This window comes from Cervus elaphus, chromosome 17 (genome assembly GCF_910594005.1).
Source record: "Cervus elaphus chromosome 17, mCerEla1.1, whole genome shotgun sequence".
Lineage (NCBI taxonomy): Eukaryota > Metazoa > Chordata > Mammalia > Artiodactyla > Cervidae > Cervus > Cervus elaphus.
In genome coordinates this window covers 54,169,683-54,193,322 of record NC_057831.1, presented here as the reverse complement: position 1 = coordinate 54,193,322, position 23,640 = coordinate 54,169,683, and positions in this window count along the sequence as shown.

Sequence of the window (23,640 nt, the reverse complement as noted above, 5' to 3'; positions counted from 1 at the left end):
AAGCACACTTCTCTAATTAAAAAAAAAAAACCTTTCAAGAATAGATGAAATTTTGCCTTGGTAGGGACTATGTTAAATAATGTAGTATGGAATCACATAACTAGTAAAATAGGATAAACTTATGACTGGATATGTCACTGGGAAAGATTGCCAGCCTCTTGTACCACCATTGACTGTGTGGATCACAATAAACTGTGGAAAATTCTGAAAGAGATGGGAATACCAGACCACCTGACCTGCCTCCTGAGAAATTTGTATGCAGGTCAGCAAGCAACAGTTAGAACTGGACATGGAACAACAGACTGGTTTTAAATAGGAAAAGGAGTATGTCAAAGCTGTACATTGTCACCCTGCTTATTTAATTTATATGCAGAGTACATCATGAGGAACGCTGGGCTGGATGAAGCACAAGCTGGAATCAAGACTGCCAGGAGAATTATCAATATCCTCAGATATGCAGATGATACCACCCTTATGGCATCAAGTGAAGAAGCACTAAAGAGCCTCTTGCTGAAAGTGAAAGAGGAGAGTGAAAAAGTTGGCTTAAAGCTCAATATTCGGAAAACTAAGATCATGACATCCGGTCCCATCTCTTCATGGGAAAAAGATGGGGAAACAGTGGAAAGAGTGGCTGACTATTTTTCTAGGCTCCAAAATCACTGCAGATGGTGACTGTAGCCATGAAATTAAAAGACGCTTACTCCTTGGAAGGAAAGTTATGACCAACCTAGAAAGCATATTAAAAAGCAGAGACATGACTTTGCCAACAAAGGTCCATCTAGTCAAGGCTATGGTTTTTCCAGTAGTCATGGATGGATGTGAGAGTTGGACTATAAAGAAAGGTGAGTGCCGAAGTATTGATGCTTTTGAACTGTGGTGTTGGAGAAGACTCTTGAGAGTCCCTTGGACTGCAAGGAGATCCAACCAGTCAATCCTAAAGGAAATCAGTGCACCGGCCCTGAGCACATGTCTCATGCATCCAACCTGGGCTGGTGATCTGTTTTACCCTTGATAGTATACTTGTTTCAATGCTGTTCTCTCTGAACATCCCACCCTCGCCTTCTCCCACAGAGTCTAAAATTCTGTTCTGTACATCTGTGTTTCTTTTTCTGTTTTGCATATAGGGTTATCATTACCATCTTTTAAAATTCCATATATATCCATTAGTATACTGTATTGGTCTTTATCTTTCTGGCTTACTTCACTTTGTATAATGGGTTCCAGTTTCATCCACTCATTAGAACTGATTCAAATGAATTCTTTTTAATGGCTGAGTAATATTCCATGGTGTATATGTACCACAGCTTCCTTATCCATTCGTCTGCTGATGGGCATCTAGGTTGCTTCCATGTCCTGGCTATTATAAACAGTGCTTCGATGAACATTGGGGTATACGTATCTCTTTCAGATCTGGTTTCCTCAGTGTGTATGCCCAGGAGTGGGATTGCTGGGTCATATGGCAGTTCTACATCCAGTTTTTTAAGGAATCTCCACACTGTTCTCCATAGTGGCTGTACTAGTTTGCATTCCCACCAACAGTGTAAGAGGGTTCCCTTTTCTCCTCCACACCCTCTCCAGCATTGATTGCTTGTAGACTTTTGGATAACAGCCGTCCTGACTGGCGTGTAATGGTACCTCATTGTGGTTTTGATTTGCATTTCTCTGATAATGAGTGATGTTGAGCATCTTTTCATGTGTTTGTTAGCCATCTGTATGTCTTCTTTGGAGAAATGTCTGTTTAGTTCTTTGGCCCATTTTTTGATTGGGTCATTTATTTTTCTGGAATTGAGCTGCAGGAGTTGCTTGTATATTTTTGAGATTAATCCTTTGTCTGTTTCTTCATTTGCTATTATTTTCTCACATTCTGAAGGCTGTCTTTTCACCTTGCTTATAGTTTCCTTTGTTGTGCAAAAGCTTTTAAGTTTCTTTAGGTCCCATGTGTTTATTTTTGCTTTTATTTCCAATATTCTGGGAGGTGGGTCATAGAGGATCCTGCTGTGGTATTTTATTTTATTTTTTTTTGTTGCAATGGTGAATGGTATTGTTTCCTTAATTTCTCTTTCTGTTTCTCATTGTTAGTGTATAGGAATGCAAGGGATTTCTGTGTGTTAATTTTATATCCTGCAACTTTACTATATTCATTGATTAGCTCTAGTAATTTTCTGGTAGAGTCTTTAGGGTTTTCTATGTAGAGGATCATGTCATCTGCAAACAGTGAGAGTTTCTCAATGTATGGCAAAAACCGCTACAATACTGTAAAGTAATTAGCTTCCAACTAATAAAAATAAATGGAAAAAAAAAAAAGGAAAAAAAAATCTGAAGGCAATGTCTAAAGGAAATCAGTCCTGAGTGTTCATTGGAAGGACTGATGTTGAAGCTGAAACTCTAATACTTTGGCCACCTGATGTGAAGAACTGACTCACTTGAAAAGACCCTGATGCTAGGAAAGATTGAAGGCAGGAGGGGAAGGGGAGGACAGAGGATGAGATAGTTGTATAGCATCACTGACTCAATGGACATGAGTTTGAATAAACTCTGGGAGTTGGTGATGGACAGGGAAGCCTTGTGTGCTGCAGTCCATGGGATCACAAAGAGTCAGACATGACTGAGCAACTGAACTGAACTGAATGCCTTATTGTCTTATTGGGTGAAATGACATCATCACTTCTTGTTCATCCATAGACAGTACGTAGATAGTTGAAGATGGAGCACCCTCAGCAAAGACCAACAAGATGATGAGCTGAGCTAAAGCTCTGCTGACAGAAGTACATTCTTAAACAGTCAGGAGTGTTTTTCAGGCTTTGACTCAACATTAACAATTGTCCTTGGTATTGGTCAGGCATGATTCTGGGCACTTTCCAGGCTGTCTCCATCAGTAGCTATCATCCCTTTGTCTCAGGATCTGCTCGGATCAGCTCCAAAATCATGTCCTTTTCTTCTCTAAGTATGCAGTCCAGTGAATCCCATCTTGCTCTTGTGTCTTTCAAATTGGTGCAATAAAAACTGTTGCCTTGATTCCCTCAGAGGATTCCATTCTGATTACTTTGAGACATTTCTTTTACAACCAGCTCTTGGAAATCAAATGTTTGATTTGTTCTTGCAGATCTTTTATAACAAGTGTAAATTTCCCTACAGAAATGTGGATACCTCTGATGGACTAAAATAGTGATTCTCAGATCTGGCTACACATTAGAATCAGCTGGAATTTAAAATGACTGCTATTCTTGCACCAACCCATGAATCATATCTAATCATTATGCTGTGTAACCTAACATTCAGTAATTTTTAAAAAGCTGTCTGGGGAGTTCAATATGCAGCTGCTGCTGCTGCTAAGTTACTTCAGTCGTGTCCGACTGTGCAACCCCATAGACGGCAGCCCACCAGGCTCCGCAGACCCTGGGATTCTCCAGGCAAGAACACTGGACTGGGTTGCCGTTTCCTTCTCCAATGTATGAAAGTGAAAATTGAAAGTGAAGTCGCTCAGTCGTGTCTGACTCTTAGCGACCCCATGGACTGCAGCCCACCAGGCTCCTCCGTCCATGGGATTTTCCAGGCAGGAGTACTGGAGTGGGGTGCCATTGCCTTCTCCACAACATGCAGCTACAGTTGTAAATAAAGATATGACAAGAAGAATTACATACAAGCAAGTGTGAAAAAGTATAGCACAGTGATTAATATCTTAACATGTTATTGTAACTTTATAACACTATAAGAATAATTACCAATATGGAGGCTTTTCAAATATTAAATAATTGTGAGGTTTTTTTGATGTTTATGTAAAATGTTAGACAAACAATAAACTAGTGTAAAAATGCTCCAGTGAAGTTAATATTACCTTGGGAACTAGACAAGAGTTTCCATCATGCCATTTTGTTTCAGAACATTAACAGAGTAATATATTTAATACTATTTGGAAAAATTCTTAATTTCTATAAAACATTTTTAAATGAATTTAATATTTATTTTTTTGAAAGGAGGCTTTAAATTTGGGAATTGTAAAATGTTTACAGATATAACTGCAAGATTATTTTTAAGCAAAAATGTATTCTATTTTTAAATGTAGTAAAAAGTTCATTTGATCCAGGCATCATCTTAGGTTACATGATTTCCCCAAATGTTAATAAAATGTGTTTTGTGCTACCTGAGAATTTATATTCTATTGAGGAGCAGATATGTAATAAATAAAAATCTGTATAAATAGCAGCAAGTTTCTCTAGTTTTGTTTTAATATTAATAGAATTGAGATATAGCTAGTTGTATTTTCACCGGATTTAAAGAATAAGGTTAGGGATGCTCCAATCCCATGGAGGAGGGCCTGGCAATCCACTCCAGTATTCTTGCATGGAAAATCCCCATGGGCAGAGGAGCCTGGTGGGCTACAGTCCATGGGGTCACAAAGAGTCAGACATGATTGAAGTGACTTAGCACACACAAACATCATAAAAGATAGGGCATATGGGCATCTAAGAGCATCCTAGTGATACAGGTAGGAACACTTAAAAGCAAATAAGATATTTCTATTGTGATTTAATCAGAATTTTTAAAAATTTGGAATAGATGAATAGTACGCCCAGGTCAATTGGTTAGCTCAATCTGGCTATGGGGTATAGGATGTATTGATTCCAGTAGAAGACCTGGATTCAGTAATAATCTAGTTTTAACAATAATTCAGGAAAAGATATGGCCTAGACTATGGCCTTTAAAAAAAATCTTCTTTAATACTTTTAGTGGAAATAATTTATTAAGATTCTTTTGTGGTGAAAGAATCCTCTCCCAAAGGAATGTCATTAAAAGTATTGCCATGAGCAATGGAACTAAGACTGGAATGAGAGTGCAACCTCCAAATAAATCTCTTGAACTGTAACACACAAACACATGCATCCTAGAATTTTTATTGTTCTTTTACCACTATTCTGTAAACTGTAATAAAACAAAGTGTTGAATTTCTGTATATTTTTTATATAAGGGAACAGAATTTATAATCCTGAATTCTGCTGACCAGTTAAATTGAGCCGGGGACTATGCCTGATAAAAAAGATTAGATTTAGATAAACTATGTCTATTTGGTATTTGGTTGCCTCATAAAAGCCTGAATGGTTAGGCTACCGGTTTGCAGGATTTAGTAGATAAGTGGACAAATAACTTGAATGAAATACTGTCAATACACATGTATAATGTAGTGATGCACTTCTTTCATTGTGTTTTTATTTTATATTTTAGAAATAAGGTCTGAGTTTGTTTCACAAGTAGAATTGACATTTGAACTTTCACTCTAGTGTCTCGAATCTGACTTGACTTTTCTGAATTAAGTAAAGGAGTATCTATCATTTCAACAGTGCAGTTATGTTAGTGAGTATCATGGGGTATACTACATTAAGAAGAGATGGCCAAATAAGAAGTTTATTCTGGTTGTGTACCAGAAGGGTATCAAGCATCTCATGGATTTCCAGAAATAAGATAGATTTTCAGTGTCTCCCAAGCTTAAGAGACTTCCAAAATACTGGATAACATATGCCAGGTCTGACGATAAAGAAAAAAGTGGTTTAACATAAGATATTGGTGCAAAGATAACTGGAAAATATTGACAGTAAAATTAGCATAGGAGAACAACTCAAGCATATTAAAACAGTTTCCTAAGTTATGTAAATTTCATACATTTATGCTTCTAGTGCGGTAACTAAACTGGATCTGTTGTTGAATTCCACTCCATTCCATTATGGAGTCAAATGTTCTTTCCATGGGGAGAAATTCAGCCCCAGATGCTTTTCTTCCCTTTCTTGTCAGCAGCATTTCCACATTTGTACCAAGCATAGAAAAATTCTATTTTTGCTGAAAGCCCTAAGAGATTTTTTTTTTATCATATGCTGTTCTTCGAAGACTTGTTATAAAATCCAAGCAATTTTACATTATAAAATGCGAATGAAAGTCTTGAGTCTCATCATCTATACTAGTTACTTCTCATTCCTATATTTACCTCAGCTGAGATGACTTTTCTATATAGACTGATTATGTTTTGTAATGTATGCAAAAGAGTGTTATGTGATGTGATATTACAGTAATAGTTGTGGTTCAAAATTCATTCCAAAGGTAATTCCGTTTATTTTCTTTTAAACTTTCTATCACAATCTCAAGAATACACATCTACTATTATTCTCCAAAAATATTTTTACATAACATTAAAGAAAGGAAGAGAACTTTGCTTGTTTCTTTGTTTTTTTTCCAGCCAATAGTGGTTTTTCCAAGCCACTAAACCATGAGACAGGTCCTTAATTCTTAAGTGAATGTAATCAAAATATCATCAGGATTTTGAATGGATCAGTGATCACATGAGAGGAAATTAAAAAGTGAAGCAGAGATATAAAATTAAAAGTATGCTATCAGACCATTTTTCTTCTACTTATCTAAGCTCCCTTTACCTTTTGTGCCTCTAGATGGACAATTTTAGTGAGGGCTAGATTTTTCAGAGTAGTTGTCACTCAAGTTAAAAGAGAAATTTCTCATTTAGGCTTGAGAAGAAAGAAATGCAGGCAAGAATGAGGGGAAGTGTGCGTGCGCATGCACACACACACACACACACACACACACACACACACACGTACTTAGTCACTAGTCACGTCCAACTCTTTGGACAACCTTAAGGACTGTAGCCCACCAGGCTCCTCTGTCCATGGGATTCTCCAGACAAGAATGCTGGAGTGGGTTGCTGTTTCCTTCTCCAAGGGATCTTCCTGACCCAGGGATTGAACATGGGGTCTCCTGCATTGACAGGAAGATTTTTTACTACTGAACCACCAGGGAAGCCCCCAATATGAGCTTCCCTGTTAGCTCAGTTGGTAAATAATCCACCTGCAAGGAGACCCTGGAGAAGAGACAGGCTACCCACTCCAGTCTTCTGGCCTGGAGAATTCCATGGATTGTATAGCCCACGGGGTCAAAAAGAGTCAGACATGACTGAGCAAATTTCACTTTCACTTTTCATACATACGTGTGTGTGTGTGTGTGTGTGTGTGTGTGTGTGTATAAGCATCCCAGGTGGTTCAGTAGTAAAACATCTCCCTGCCAATACAGGAGACACAGGAAACACAGGTTTGATCTGTGGGTCAGGAAGATCCCCTGGAGAAGTAGTACTCAAGTATTTTTGCCTAGGTAATCCCATGGGGAGAGTAGCCTGGCAGGCTTCACTCTATAGGGTCAGAAAGTCAGACACGACTGAGTGAGTGAACACACAGGCAAGTGAGGAGGTGGCATGGTCAGGGTGTGGCAACCCACTCCAGTACCCTTGCCTGGAGAACCCCTTGGACAGAGGAGCCTGACGGGCTGCAGTCCAAAAGGCTGTAAAGAGACATGACTGAAGTGACTTAGCACACACACACACACACACCAACACATACATACATATATGGAGTCAGATACTGAGCATTATGTATACAATGGAATATTAAGTTCCCAGATATATAATAAATGTATGTTTAAACTCAACAGGACATATAATACGACTGGAAGCTTATAAGCATCAATTATATGGTTCATTTACTAAACAAATTATGCAAATTTTTAATTTTGAAAATGTTACATATAAGAACCATGTATGCTTCACTGTATGTATTTGGGAATCGTGTGGTTTTATTTTGAATACATATATCTATTTCCTTAATAGCAAAAGTAGAAAAACAGTAGTTAATATTTTATGCAAAAGTACATTTTGATGAAGAGAGTTGATCTCATCCTCTGTTGTTCCCTTCTCCTCCTGCCTTCAATCTTTCTCAGCATCAGGGTTTTTTCTAATGAGTCAGCACTTCACATCAGGTGGTCAAATTATTGGAGCTTCAGCATCAGTCCTTCCAATGAATATTCAGGGTTGATTTCCTTTAGGATAGACTGGTTGTATCTCCTTGCAGTCCAAGGGGCTCTCAAGAGTCTTCTCCAACACCACAGTTCAAAGACATAAATTCTTTGGTGCTCAGCCTTCTTTATGGGCCAATTCTCATCCATACATGACTACTGGAAAAACCATAGCTTTGATTAGACAGACCTTTGTTGGCAAAGTCTCTGTTTTTAACACACTGTCTAGGTTTGTCCTTTCTTCCAAGGAGCAAAAGTCTTTTAATTTCATGGCTTTAGTCACTGTCTGCAGTGATTTTGGAGACCAAGAAAGTAAAGTCTGTCATTGTTTCTATTGCCTCCCAATCTATTTGCCATGAAGTGAAGGGACCAGATGCCATGATCTTCATTTTTTGAATGCTGAGTTTTAAGCCAGCTTTTTCACTTTCCTCTTTCACCTTCATCAAGAAACTCTTTAGTTCCTCTTCACTTTCTGCCATAAGGGTGGTGTCATCTGCATATCTGAGGTTGACTAGACAGACTGGACAGACGATTATCATATTTACAGTGTTTTACCATATTTACATATGGTTATAGTGACTTATTGTTTGCTCTGATCATATTTTCAAATTAATTATTCACCCTTCAGGTGCACTGAAACTGAAAAAGTCAGATATTATGAGTATTAATCTTTGTTAGCTGAAAAATACTTTCAACATTTTAGGTGTTATTGTTAATACTGAGACTATGACTGAAAGAGTGTGTAAGTCACAAGAAATTATGTGCTAAATGTACAGTTGAACTCTTCTATCTCAGGGGAAACCACTTAGGATAGCAGGGATTCAAGTCACTTTTTTCCCCCTCTCTCTTCACTGCTAACAAGATAAAGGGCGTGTTTTACTTCCTACACTCTAAGTTGTAAAGAAATCACTGTATATAAAAAGGAACAGTGGAAAAATTGTGGCAGACAATTATTAAGACTGACCGACGGTGCATTCTGGGAACTGCCTCTTTCTGTTTCCTTCTTTTCCACCCACAAAATTACAGAGAAGGAACCGTGGAATACATGTTGAACAATATGAAGCATCCCACCATATGCTATACCCCTGATCCCTGCATAACTGATTAGTCCAGAAGGGGCTAAATCATTTATTTCTCTAGGTGCCTGAAGTTTTGATATGGAGAAAATTCTAGGTCTCGCGTTATGTTGCTGGAACTATATAGTGTAATGTGGGCATATTTCATGTTTATGCATACAGTAGAAAAGCAGAGAATTTCTGTTCTGAGTCAGAGAATAATGATAGTATGAGGAACAAGTTGAGAGGGAGAAAGAGAGAAACAGAGAAAATCTGGGGAGTCATTTTTCATTTCCTGGGTTTAGTCCCATAGATTTCAGTGAGATAACTGTTTGTCCTTATTATAAATCACTGTTTTACTTCTTGATTTTAAGCTGTTTCACTTGTGTTACATCTTAAAAGAGATCTACAGAATTTAAATCTTGAAAGTCACTAAATTTTTTGATTGTATCAGTACAAAATTTCCAACACTTTTCATCAGTTATCAAGTATAGTAGGTATTTCATAATTAACTGGGTAACATTTTTCCCAATTCCTCAAATAATTTCTGGCATCAAAAATGAATTTATATGAAGGTGCAGTCAACTGTATTCTTATCCTGATGCACTGTTATATTTAAAAACAGAATAGGTTAACACTGTGTTGAGTAGCTACTGTGGAATACAGTTCTCCATGATTTTCTCATGTTTCCACACATTTTCTAAGCAAAATGCTGACAGCAGCAGTCCTGGACTATATTTTTAAGATGTTTGTATAGCTAACAGCCATGGGAAGTTGAAACACTGCTCACCTATTTAGCAAAAGGCAAGCTTGCTTACAGGCTTTCAAGACAAAGACAATATCTCTTTCTGAAACATAGCACTGTCCCCAGCTTTGCATCACTCTGTGGGAAGTGGGGCTCTGGGAAACAGTGGATAAACACTGATATTCTGCTGCTGTTTCTGTGAGTGATAAACTATTTTTCATCTATAACTCAGGAATCCCATGTCTTTTACTATCATCCATGGTACAGACTATCTTATTAGTCTGCGTGTGAGATGAAGTTTGAGATCTTTCATAGTTCTCTACAGTTAATTTTTGTCAAGTTTTAAATAAATTATCTATTCTTAATAATAATTTCATCTAAGCTTATTAACATCTAAGCTTATTAACATCTAAGCTTTCTTTAATTGTAAAGAAAGAAGATAAAATTATATAGCACAGTGTACTGGCTTATTTAGAGACAATATTTGAGCTCTGTTCTGTCTTCTTAAAAATGTATAATATTTATGGCAAATACACTTCAAAAATATATATGTTTATGTATATATATATATATACACATACATACATATGTTTATATATTCTTTCTTTATTACCACACAATAACAGGTGAATTAATTCCAACCTTTTAATGATCTATGTCCACTATCTAATATTTATTGGATTTAATTGTTGAGTTTCAATCATCCGGGAAAAAATAAGATTCTTACATTTTGTGTTTAATGTACTCATAAGATTATTCACAGTTTAACATAAAATTAATTGCAAATCTTGTTAACATGTCCATTTGGTATTTGTATTCATAGTGCTCTTATATAAATTATTGAAGCTATTTAAAAATTATCTATCGTATTTTATTAAAAATAAAGAGATAAAGAAGAGGTATATGTTGCTCATGCTATATTTCATTAACTCACATCTGATTTCTGTGTTAGACTGTTAAGCAGGAGCTAACACCTACTCCACAAGCCAGCATAGGCAATAGAACTGTTTAACCCAGGGCCTTCTCCAAAGCAGAGCTCATCCAACCCTCAGCTTTTATGCAGGCAAAGATGAATTGCCAGGGCATTAACATCCTGGGAAAAATTTCTTAAGGAAGGATGAAAAACATCCTCTGTATAAAGGTCCTTGTCCTTTCCCCCACCCCTCCAACATATACAATTCTGGGAAGAATTCCGTGGGCTTTCAGAAGGTACCAACAGTATAACCACTCTTTCTCAAGCCAGTGAACTCGATAAACTCAGTAATATATCCTCATTATGGCCTTTCCTCCTCCTTCAGTTCTCTCTCTTGAAGCTCTGTCATTTGTGCCTCCAGGACTCAGTTCCCCAGTATACGGATAGATCACCTACAACCTGCAAACACAAGTGCTTACATAAGGCTCTGCTCTGTGCAGAATACACAGGAAAATATAAGATAATGGAAATTTATGGAATGTCTTCTCTGTGTCAGGCATCATATACACTTTAGCTCCATTTCTCAATTTTTCAGAAGAAAAAAGGAGTGATATAAGAATTAAATATTGAATCCAGGTGTCTTAATTCAATGGCCTGATCTTTTTCTACTTTATGTCTTCAGCACTTTTTTAGAACTAGGTGCATTTTAGGGTTAAAAAAAAATAGTGAGATTCTTGGAAAGATGCTATCAAAGGTACATCTCTATTTTTAGACCTAACTCTGAGTTTCAGTCTAGTATTACTCTAATTCAGAGTCTCTCAAGCTTGAGACTGTTGACATTTGAGGTTGAATCATCTCCCATTGCTAGGTGCAAAATACCAAAAGTCTCCCAGTTCAGTTCAGTTCAGTTGCTCAGTCGTGTCCGACTCTGGGACCCCATGAACTGCAGCATGTCAGGCCTCCCTGTCCATCACCAGCTCCCGGAGTTTACTCAAACTCATGTCCATTGAGTCGCTGATGCCATCCAAACATCTCATCCCCTGTCGTCCCCTTCTCCTCCTGCCCCCAATCCCTCCCAGCATGAGGGTCTTTTCCAATGAATCAACTCTTCACATGAGGTGGCCAAAGTATTGGAGTTTCAGCTTCAGCATCATTTCTTCCAAAGAACACCCAGGACTGATCTCCTTTAGGATGGACTGGTTTGATCTCCTTACAGTCCAAGGGACTCTCAAGAGTCTTCTCCAACACCACAGTTCAAAAGCATCAATTTTTTTGACACTCAGCTTTCTTCACAGTCCAACTCTCACATCCATACATGACCACTGGAGAAACCATGGCCTTGACTAGATGGACCTTTGTTGGCAAAGTAATGTCTCTGCTTTTTAATATGCTATCTAGGTTAGTGATAACTGTCCTTCCAAGGAGTAAGTGTCTTTTAATTTCATGGCTACAATCACCATCTGCAGTGATTTTGGAGCCCAGAAAAATAAAGTCTGACACTGCTTCCACTGTTTCCCCATCAATTTCCCATGAAGTGATGGTACCAGATGCCATGATCTTAGTTTTCTGAATGTTGAGATTTAAGCCAACTTTTTCACTCTCCTCTTTCACTTTCATCAAGAGGCTTTTTAGTTCTTCATCACTTTCTGCCACAAAGGTGGTGTCATCTGCATATCTGAGGTTATTCATATTTCTCCCAGCAATCTTGATTCCAGCTTGTGCTTCTTCCAGTCCAGCATTTCTCATGATATACTCTGCATAGAAGTTGAATGAGCAGGGTGACAATATACAGCCTTGATATACTCCTTTTCCTATTTGGAACCAGTCTGTTGTTCCATGTCAAGTTCTAACTGTTGCTTCCTGACCTGCATACAGGTTTCTCAAGAGGCAGGTCAGGTGGTCTGGTATTCCCATCTCTTTCATAATTTTCCACAGTTTATTGTGATCCACACAGTCAAAGGCTTTGGCATAGTCAATAAAGCAGAAATAGATGTTTTTCTGGAACTCTCTTGCTTTTTTGATGATCCAGCAGATGTGGTTGGCATTGCCTTTCTTTGGGATTGGAATGAAAACTGACCTTTTCCAGTCCTGTGGCCACTGCTGAGTTTTCCAAATTTGCTGGCATATTGACTGCAGCATTTTCACAGCATCATCTTTTAGGATTTGAAATAGCTCAACTGGAATTCCATCACATCCACTAGCTTTGTTCGTAGTGATGTTTTCTAATGCTCACCTGACTTCACATTCCAGGATGTCTGGCTCTAGGTGAGTGATGGCACCATCGTGATTATCTGGGTCATGAATATCTTTTTTGTACAGTTCTTCTGTGTATTCTTGCCACCTCTTCTTAATATCTTTTGCTTCTGTTAGGTCCATACCATTTCTGTCCTTTATTGAGCCCATCTTTGCATAAAATGTTCCCTTGGTATCTCTAATTTTCTTGACAAGATCTCTAGTCTTTCCTATTCTATTGTTTTCCTCTATTTCTTTGCATTGGTTGCTGAGGGGGGCTTTCCTATCTCTCCTTGCTATTCTTTGGAACTCTGCATTCAAATGGGAATATCTTTCTTTTTCTCCTTTGCTATTCTCTTCTCTTCTTTTCACAGCTATTTGTAAGGCCTCCTCAGAGAACCATTTTGCCATTTTGCATTTCTTTTCCATGGGGATGATCTTGATCCCTGTCTCCTGTACAATGTCATGAACCTCCATCCATTGTTCATCAGGTACTCTGTCTATCAGATCTAGTCCCTTAAATCTATTTCTCACTTCCACTTTATAGTAATAAGGGATTTGGTTTAGGTCATACCTGAATGGCCTAGTGGTTTTCCCTACTTTCTTCAATTTAATTCTGTATTTGGCAGTAAAGAGTTCATGATCTGAGCCACAGTCTGCTCCTGGTCTTATTTTTGCTGACTCTATATAGCTTCTCCATCTTTGGCTGCAAAGAATATAATCAATCTGATTTTGGTGTTGACCATCTGGTGATGTCCATGTGTAGAGTCTTCTCTTGTGTTGTTGGAAAAGGGTGTTTGCTATGACCAGTGTGTTCTCTTGGCAAAATTCTATTGGCATTTGCCCTGCTTAATCCCGTACTCCAAGGCCAAATTTGCCTGTTACTCCAGGTGTTTCTTGACTTCCTACTTTTGCATTCCAGTCCCCTATAATGAAAAGGACATCTTTTTTAGGTGTTAGTTCTAAAAGGTCTTGTAGGTCTCCCGGTTCAATGCAAATACACTGTTTAAAACCACTGTACTAAACTAAGCTTTCAAAGCATAAAGACTGAACCATTCTTTTGTTCCCCAGCATTCTTCAAGTGGTTGACACTTAATCAAGGCTTACTAAATATACAGTTAATCCTTGAACAATGAGAGATTTGATTCAAATATAATATATAATTTGCCCAACTGTTTTCACTTCCCCCCACATTTGCAGATTCAACCAATCACAGACCATGTAATGCTGTAATATTTACTATTTTAAAATATCCATACATAGGGGGACCTGCACAGGTTAAACTGTATACTGCAAAAAAAAAAAAAAAAAAAAAGAGAGAGAGAGAAAGAATAAGTGCCTTAGAATTAAAAAGAAAATCACTATAAAAGCTTATAGATAATTTATTTAAAGAATTATATACCTATTTAGTAATTTCCAAACTACATTTTTTCATATTACTTGTTGTATTTTGATCACTAAATTGTCTAAATGTATTTTTTTCTCTGTTTTAAATAACTCTACAGAGAAAAACACAAAAAGAGAATCCTTGGATGTGTTTTTTTCTTTCCATTTTCATTTTTCTATTTCAGCCTCATACCTATAATTGAGTATTACTCAACATAATGAATTGATTATTTTCAAATGACTCTAAATTTATATGAACTCAGAGAAAATCCTCGAACACTTGTTTTTATTTATGCCTTGTGCCATTCCCATGTCATTCATGAATATATTATCAGAATTTCTCATCCTTTCGTAAGACATATTTTCAATTGTTGAATGGTTTAAGTTCTTCAAACACACAGCAATATTCATGGCATTATATGAAAAAAATGATAAAGCCATAGGAATTTAGGTATAGTTAAAGTTGAATTCGTATGAATTCGCAGACTATCTGAGAGTAAGATCCATAAGATAACTGCCTCAGGATGATTTTTCATCATTTTTTTAATAAGTAAAATATAACAACCTCATCAAATTTATCAGCAAGTTGTGTTTCAATGCTTTAATTGTATTTAAGAAACAAACCCAGCATTCTTTCTTTCACTATAATATTGATGTTTCAAAATCTGAGATTTTATATCTTCATAAAATCAACGGTTTAAATGATCTGCCATGGTGTATTTAAATAAATTGTATTTATTAGAAGTGTTTATTAAAATCAATTCCAGGGATAATTTTTAAAAATTACTTTCTTTATATCCCTAGTACCTGCCTCAGCAGAAACCAAATAAAACAAAGATTGGTGGACTAAACCAGGGTTTATTATACAGTCATAAATGTGTATTGATAGACAATTCTAAGTGTGTGTTAATAAGGTATAAACACATTTCTACTGCCTAAGTATCTTCATTCTTAACACATTTTAAGTTTTAAATAGGGGCAACATGTTTTCCAATACTTATTCAGAAATAGGATAACATAGCATGAAAACTTGACTACTTGATTTCAAAATTCCTGTCTCACACCCAATAAACCCTAAGCTACATGAAAATACATATTACTTGTTTTGTTCACTGATATAGTCCAAGAAACAAGCAGTTTCTGGCATGTTACAGAAACTCGAAGGTTTCATTAGTGAATAAATAAATAAATGCAGTCTTTAACTTAAGTTTTCTATTGCTGCTGTATCAAATCACTACAATCTTGGTGGCTTAAAACAACACACATTTATTATCATATCATACTGGAGCTCAGATACCTGGCATGGGTCTCCCTCAGTTAAAATCAAAGTCCTAGCAGGGCAACATTGCTCTTAGGGGCTAGTGGGGAAAAAAATCAATTTTTGTGTCTTTTCCAATTTCTAGATGTTTTCAGTATTTCTTAACTCATGGTTACCTTTCATCTTCCAAACCAGTCAGTAATGGCTGATTTTGTTAAATGGTTAAATCATTTTCACGTGAGGCATCACTCTGACACTGCCTTTCTTCTGTCTCTTGCTACTTTTGAGGATCCTGGTGATTATGTTGGGTACACCTGAATAATCCAGGATAGTCTCTATTTTGAAGTCAGCCCATTGGCCTCATCGGTTCCTGATGCAATCTTATTTCCTGCTAGCCATCTATGTAGCATAGCATAATGGATATGTTCATGTGGTAATTCTGCCTACCACAATTTGACAATAATTATGCAATATCAGATAAATTATTTAACTATATTGAATAGTATCAACCCTAAGAGAATCTATTTATCAATTTGTTTTGTTGAGTTATGCAAAGTCTTGGACGAGTGTCCTATCACACTATAGGACACAGTAAAATTGTTCTTATTATAATCATGTCTTTTCGAAGCTAAAATTTTGTATTTAATAATTTAGTTCCATTCTTGCTTAAAGGAAGATGGATTGATGTCATCTGCCTAAGGTTCCTTGAATACTTAATGACATTTAAAATGTGAAAATAGAAAAGGTGAATGCAATTTCAAAATTCTTTCCTCAGAAGGAAGATCTTCCTGGCTTTTAGTGCTGGAAAAACCACCTAAAGATATTATCAGACAAGATGAACATGCTTGCACTATATGTGCAATAGTGGAACTCTAAAGTTTGAAAAATAAATATATATAAATATAAATATGTATATTGAAGATTATATAGTTTTTATATATTTGCATTGTGCATATAATGAAAATTAGATAAAAACTAGATAATCTTCAAAACTAAGTTTTGGGACCCTCCTTTGAATGTTTTTCAAACAATAGATGTAAAGGTGGTACAGGCGGAATTAACTAGATTAAGCCAGGGACAATCATTCAGATCAGGATCATTGCATAGTGTGAGTAAATATCTATTCCTAGAGAATGAGTGTTCAGATACTTGAATTATCTTTTAGCTAAGCCAACCAGACTATCCCTGTATCTCTGTAGGGGAAAAGAGAGATATATTAATGACAGCTATTTGTTAATGTGAGTTATAAATTGTTAAAGATTATATTTTGATTACATAGCAAAGGGGCAAAGCTACAAACAGTAGTTGCTTCCTCAGGATGCAAATAATTTAATTCAGTTGAATTAATAAAACAACATTTAAACAATCTTTGTATTTTCTAATAGAATTGTAATTTGAAGTATGGGCTTCTGTGTTCTCCAGTAATCCCATAAAATATAAGATTCAGTGTTCTAATTTCTTCATTTCATTTTTTCCTGAAAAAAGAAAATTATTTTCAAACAGACACTAAATGTATTTGTATTACAGACTCTTCTACATTTTAATATCCATTATCTTCAAAATAATTTTTTTTCTTGGCAAAGAAATTAAACTTAAGAGAAAAATTGCTGTTAAAATGTAAAATCTTTCTATTTGTTTTCAATTTGGGGGGGGGGATTTTCTAGTCAAAATAAACCTCTAGTAATACTTTTCCTTAAAATTGAGAGAGAATACTTTTTCCAGTTCAACTTGTGTAAATTTTGGTCATGCATTTAATTTCACCAGATCTCTTCTTTCTTATTTGTTCAAAATGGGCACATTATTACTTGTCTTCCTTTCTTATCATCACATATATCAGATGAAATGACTTACGACAGAAAAAAACTTTTGGATTATGAAGCTTTTACACAGGGGTTGTATTATTCAGTATTTTAGCTTTGCTATAGTGTTGCATTAGCTCTGTGAGTTAACTGTGCATTGAACCTTCTGGACAGTTAGCTTGGCAGCTATGTGAAGTCTGTGACTTGGAACTGTGGAGATGGGTGGCAAAGACAGTCATCAAGTGTGAAGTAGTTTAATGTTTAAATCTATGGCTGATTCATATCAATGTATGACCAAAAGAAAAAAAAAAAAATATGTTCTCATTTGGGATACTGCAGAATTCCCTGTGCTTAGAGCTTTCTAAAACATAGAAGTCATTCAATAAATATTTGTTAATATATAAAAAAAAATATATAGCCTCTTTATTTTTTGCTATGATATTGTGGGATATTTTGGACTTATTGCAAGTAAGAAACAGGTAGAAAGAGTTTAAAACAAAACAAAAATCAGAAACAAAACTAATAACTGGATAGAGAATTTCCCTCAACATCCTGTAACTACTATTTGCACCACTATTACTACCACCCCCACCAATAAGCACAGCAACAATAACTTTTGCAATACCAGAAAGTTTTCCAAATGCTTTATAATAAATTTTTATGAACAAATCCCAGGATTTTTCCAGTTTTCTTGATCACCTTTATTATTACTTACTTAGTATATATTTTTTGAAAATCATGCAGATTTAATATTTTTACTTTAACCTCCACTTGGGAAATATTATCCTTGAAAGAATGGGTATGATATAGCTGTTCATAGTATTTTCAAATTCTGATTAAGATAAAATAAATATAGAAAATTTAGAAACTTTTATTAACATGTCTCCTAAAATAAGCTCTTGCTCCACCATTGGTTTGCTAGCTACACTTTGGGGAAGACTGAATGCATTTCTATACCCATTTTACAGATGTAAAAATAGATAATGACAGAGATTGAGTAACATGACCAAAGGCACATGTTTTTATCAGTAAGTCAGAGGTAAAGGTTTTCACCAGTGTAAAATGTGTACTCTAGTAACCTGCAAGTTCATGTCCCTTGGTATGCTAGCCCGAATTCATACCATCTCATCATCCATTAGGGACTTTTCAGAGTGGCTTCTTGTCCTCAGAAAAAGATAGGGCCAGATGTCCACTTAAGCTTTTGTAAACTTTACTAAGCCAAACTAGAGAGTTCCTGTTGTTTGTCCTTGGATTGTGCATTTTATTTCTCGTATAACAAGTTATGTATTTGTTTGAAAGCATCATGACATTTATTAATTATCCAAGCTGAATTCTCATTTTCAGTAAATGGCACCTTACACAGTGGGACCATGTCAAACAGGAGCCTTGACTGAGGAACAAATGTCAGTGTGGTGGGAAGCCTGCTGAGTGTTTAATAACTACAAATGAAGTGCACCGCTAGTGTTACAAAGCATCGTTCCATCACCCACTAGGCTTCCTTTGTAAGTAAAGATAAAATGACTTGGGCGATCTGTACTGAATCTATCCGCTTTAACTGTAAAAGCACCGGACAAGATAAGATTTCTTCTGCCAGAATGGATGGTGGAGAAGAAAGAAGGACAAAAAAGTCATTATCTAATAAGAAATGAAATACATAATTTCAATTTAATCAGTGCATGCTCAATATCATGGTTTTGGGAAATGAGCTTTGGAAAATGAGGGTAAACCATTTTTGAGCCCTCAATTGGAGGATGTAGGCCTGTACTATAAAGTTATTTGTGTTATAACACTGAAAGACACGATGAAAAACATGACAACTATTTCTAAAGGAAAGGAGTCAATTATTTTAATGTGTCTATAGGTCTGCTAAAGACAGAGAATATGAATAAAGTGAGCACATTGTACATAATAAAAAGTTGACATGTTGTCACCAGGGCAAGAGGTCTTTCAGCAAAAATACTAGTGTTTTTTGGCATTGTCCTGAAGTATGGCTCAAAGAAATGTCAGTCGTTGGAAAGAATTGTAGACAAATAAGAAAAGATTGTATTAAACATGAAAGCTTCATGAACATTTTATTAAACATAGTTTCTGAGCTGTTTGTTTCATCAATATTATCTTCTTTAATTCTTGCAATTGTGAAATAGGTAGTATTATAATACATTTAAAGTTGGTAAGAGTGATGCTCAGCAGATTTAAGGGAAATCAGGGTCAGGTGGTACTAGTGTTAAATAACCTGCCTGTCAATGCAGAAGAGGTAAGAGACACGGGTTCAATCCCTGGGTCAGGGAGATCCCTTGGAGAAGGGAATGGCAACGTATTTCCAGTATTCTTACCTAGAGAATTCCGTAGACAGAGGAACCTAGTGGGCTAGTGTCCATGGGATCTCAAAGAGTTGGACGTGACTAAGTGACTAACACACACAGGGTCAATCAGAACAAGGGAAATCAGATCCATGATCCTTCATGACACTACTCTGACCTCGCTGTATAGGCTTCAAGAGGAATATGGGTCAGTATGAGCCCAAGTGGGCTTCTCAGATGGCCCTCGTGGAAAAGAACCTGTCTGCCAATGCTGGAGACATAAGAGATATGGATTCGATCCCTGGGTGAGGAAGATCCCCTGGAGGAGGATGTGGCAACCTACTCCAGTCTTCTTGCCTGGAGAATCCCATGGACAGAGGAGCCTGGTGGGCTACAGTCCATTGGATGGCAAAGAGTTGGACATGACTTAAGTGACTGTGCATGCACACGCATGAGCCCAAGGGAGCTGTTAGTGGAGGCTTTACTAACCCTGGTCAGGATACGTAAAAATAATGGAGTGCATTTCACAGTAATATTTCTAAAAATCACTTGGAGCAGCCAAGTCTCATATATAGTTAAGGAGGGAGAGAGGTACAGTCAGAGAGAGACAGAGAGACTACCTTGGAATGAGTGCATCAGGAGTGTTGTTAGCTCAGCTGGCACTGATCACTCCAGAAGGTCCCATGATTTGAGCTTCTCTCAATTCCTCATACTTCTGTATCAGATGTTAAATCATCTTTCCCACGATCGTTCTCAGCAATCTATACCAACTACACCTAATCTCTTGCTCATATTGGAGACCTTAACATGAAGTTGAGGAATCAGTAAGTTTGGGTTTGAACTTTCATTGTTCTCTTGCGTGCTGAGTAATGTGCACAATATACCTGACCACTCTGAATGGACTTTAATATTTTTAATTAAAAAAAATGAGAATGTAACCACTTCCCATGGGATGTCTTTGAGCAATAGCTAAAGCAATGTACCTCTGCCCTAATGATCAGTGAATGAAAGTGAAAGTTGCTCAGTCGTGTCTGACTCTCTGCGACCCGGTATAATCCATGGAATTCTCCAGGCGTGAATACTAGAATGGGCAACCTTATTCCTTCTCTAGGGGATCTTTGCTACCCGGGGATTGGACCCAAGTTTCCCGCACTGTAGGCGGATTCTTTACAAGCTGAGCCACAAGGGAAACCCAAGAATACTGGAGTGGGTAGCCTATCCCTTATCCAGAGGATCTTCCCAACCCAGGAATCAAACCAGGGTCTCCTGCACTGCAGGCAGATTTTTTTTTGTTTGTTTTTTTACCAACTGAGCTATCAGGGAAGCCCTCTAATGATCAGTAGCACATGCTTACTATTGCATGGAATTTACATAGCTTTTGCCTTTTTGCATTTCTTTTTCTTGGGATGGTCTTGATCACTGCCTCCTGTACAATGTCATGAACCTCCATCCATAGTTCTTCAGGTACTCTATCAGATCTAATCCCTTGAATCTATTTCTTACTTCCACTGTATAATCATAGGGATTTGATTTAGGTCATACCTGAATGGTTTACTAGTTTTCCCTACTTTCTTCAATATAAATTTGAATTTGGCAATAAGGAGTTCATGATCTGAGCCATACCTCACAGTCTTGTTTTTTCTAACTGTATAGAGCATCTCCATCTTTGGCTGCAAAGAATATAACCAATCTGATTTTGGTATTGACCATCTGGTGATGTCCTTGTGTAGAGTCTTCTCTTGTATTGTTGGAAGAGGGTGTTTGCTATGACCAGTGCATTCTCTTGGCAAAGCTCTATTAGCCTTTGCCCTGATTCTTTCTGTACTCCAAGGCAAAATTTGCCTGTTACTCCAGGTATTTCTTGACTTCCTACTTTTGCATTCCAGTCCCCTATAATGAAAAGGACATATTTTTGGGTGTTAGTTCTAGAAGGTCTTGTAGGTCTTCATAGCACAGTTCAACTTCAGCTTCTTCAGCATTACTAGTCATGACATAGACTTGGATTACTGTGATATTGAATGGTCTGCCTTGGAAACAAAGAGAGATCATTCTGTCATTTTTGAGACTGTATCCAAGTAGTGCATTTCAGACTCTTTTGTTGACTATGATGGCTACTGCATTTCTTCTAAGGGATTATTGTGCACGGTAGTAGATATAATGGACATCTGAGTTATATTCACCCATTCCAGTCAATTTTAGTTTGCTGATTCCTAAAATGTTGATGTTCACTCTTGCCATCTCCTGTTTGATTACTTGCAATTTGCCTTGATTAATGGACATAAAATTCCAGGTTCCCATACCATACTGCTCTTTACAGCATTGGACATCACTTCTATCGCCAGTAACATCCACAACTGGTTGTTGTTTTTGCTTTAGTGCCATCTCTTCTTTCTTCCTGGAGTTATTTCTCCACTGATCTCCAGTAGCATATTAGACACCTACTGACCTGGGGAGTTAATCTTTCAGTATCCTATCTTTTTGTCTTTTGATACTGTTCATGGGGTTCTCAAGGCAAGAATACTAAAGTGGTTTTTCATTCCCTCCCCCAGTGGACCATGTTTTGTTAGAACTCTCCACCATGGGTGGCCCTAAACAGCATAGCTCATACAGGAAGCAGTGGTCAAGACCATCCCCAAGAAAAAGAAATATAAAAAGGCAAAAGGGTTACCTGAGAAGGCCTTAAAAACAGCTATGAAAAGAGAAGCAAAAGGCAAAGAAGAAAAGGAAAGATATTCCCATTTGAATGCAGAGTTCCAAAGAACAGCAAGGAGAGATAAGAATGCCTTCCTCAGTGATCAATGCAGAGAAATGGAGGAAAACAACAGAATGGGAAAAACTACAGATCTCTTCAAGAAAATTAGGGATACCAAGGGAACATTTCATGCAAAGACGGGCACAATAAAGGACAAGAATGGTAGGCATCTAACAGAAGCAGAAGATATTAAGAAGAGGTGGCAAGAATACACAGAAGAACTATACAAAAAATGTCTTCATGACCCAGATAACCATGATGTTGTGATCACTGACCTAGAGCCAGACATCCTGGTTGAGAAGTCAAACGGGACTTAGGAAACATCACTATGAACAAAGCTAGTGGAGGTGATGGAATTCCAGTCGAGCAATTTCAAATCCTAAAAATGAGGTTGTGAAAGTGCTGCACTCAGTATGCCAGCAAATTTGGAAAAATCAGCAGTGGCCACAGGACTGGAAAAGGTCAGCTTTCATTTTAAACCCAAAGAAAGGCAATGCCAAAGAATGCTCAAACTACCGCACAATTGCACTCAATTCACACTCAAGAAAAGTGATGCTCAAAATTCTCCAAGTCAAGCTTCAACATTATGTGAACCCTGAACTTCCACATGTTCCAGCTGGATATAAAAAAGGCAGAGGAACCAGAGATCAAACTACCAGCATCCATTGAATTATTGAAAAAACAAGAGAGTTCCAGAAAAACATCTATTTCTTCTTTATTGACTATGCCAAAGCCTTTGACTGTGTGGATCACAATAAACTGTGGAAAATTCTTAAAGAGATGGGAATACCAGACCATCTGACCTGCCTCTTGAGAAATCTGTATGCAGGTCAAGGAGGAAAAGTTTAAACTGGACATGGAATAACAGACTGGTTCCAAATTGGGAAATGAGTATATCAAGGCTGTATATTGTCACCCTGCTTATTTAACTTATATGCAGAGTACATCATGAGAAATGCTGGGCTGGAGAAAGCACAAGCTGGAATCAAGATTGCCAGGAGAAAGATCATTAATTTCAGATATGCAGATGACATCACCCTTATGGCAGAAAGCAAAGAAGAACTAAAGAGCCTCTTGATGAAAGTGAAAGAGCAGAGTGAAATAGTTGGCTTAAAACTCAACATTCAGAAAACAAAGATCATGGCATCTGATCTCATCACTTCATGACAAATAGATGGGGAAACAATGGAAACAGTGACAGACTTTATTTTGGGGGGCTCCAGTATCACAGCAGATTGTGACTGCAGCCTTGAAATTAAAAGATACTTGCTCCTTGGAAGAATAATAATGACCAACCTAGACAGCTTATTAAAAAGCAGAAACATTACTTTGCCAACAAAGGTCTGTCTAGTCAAAGG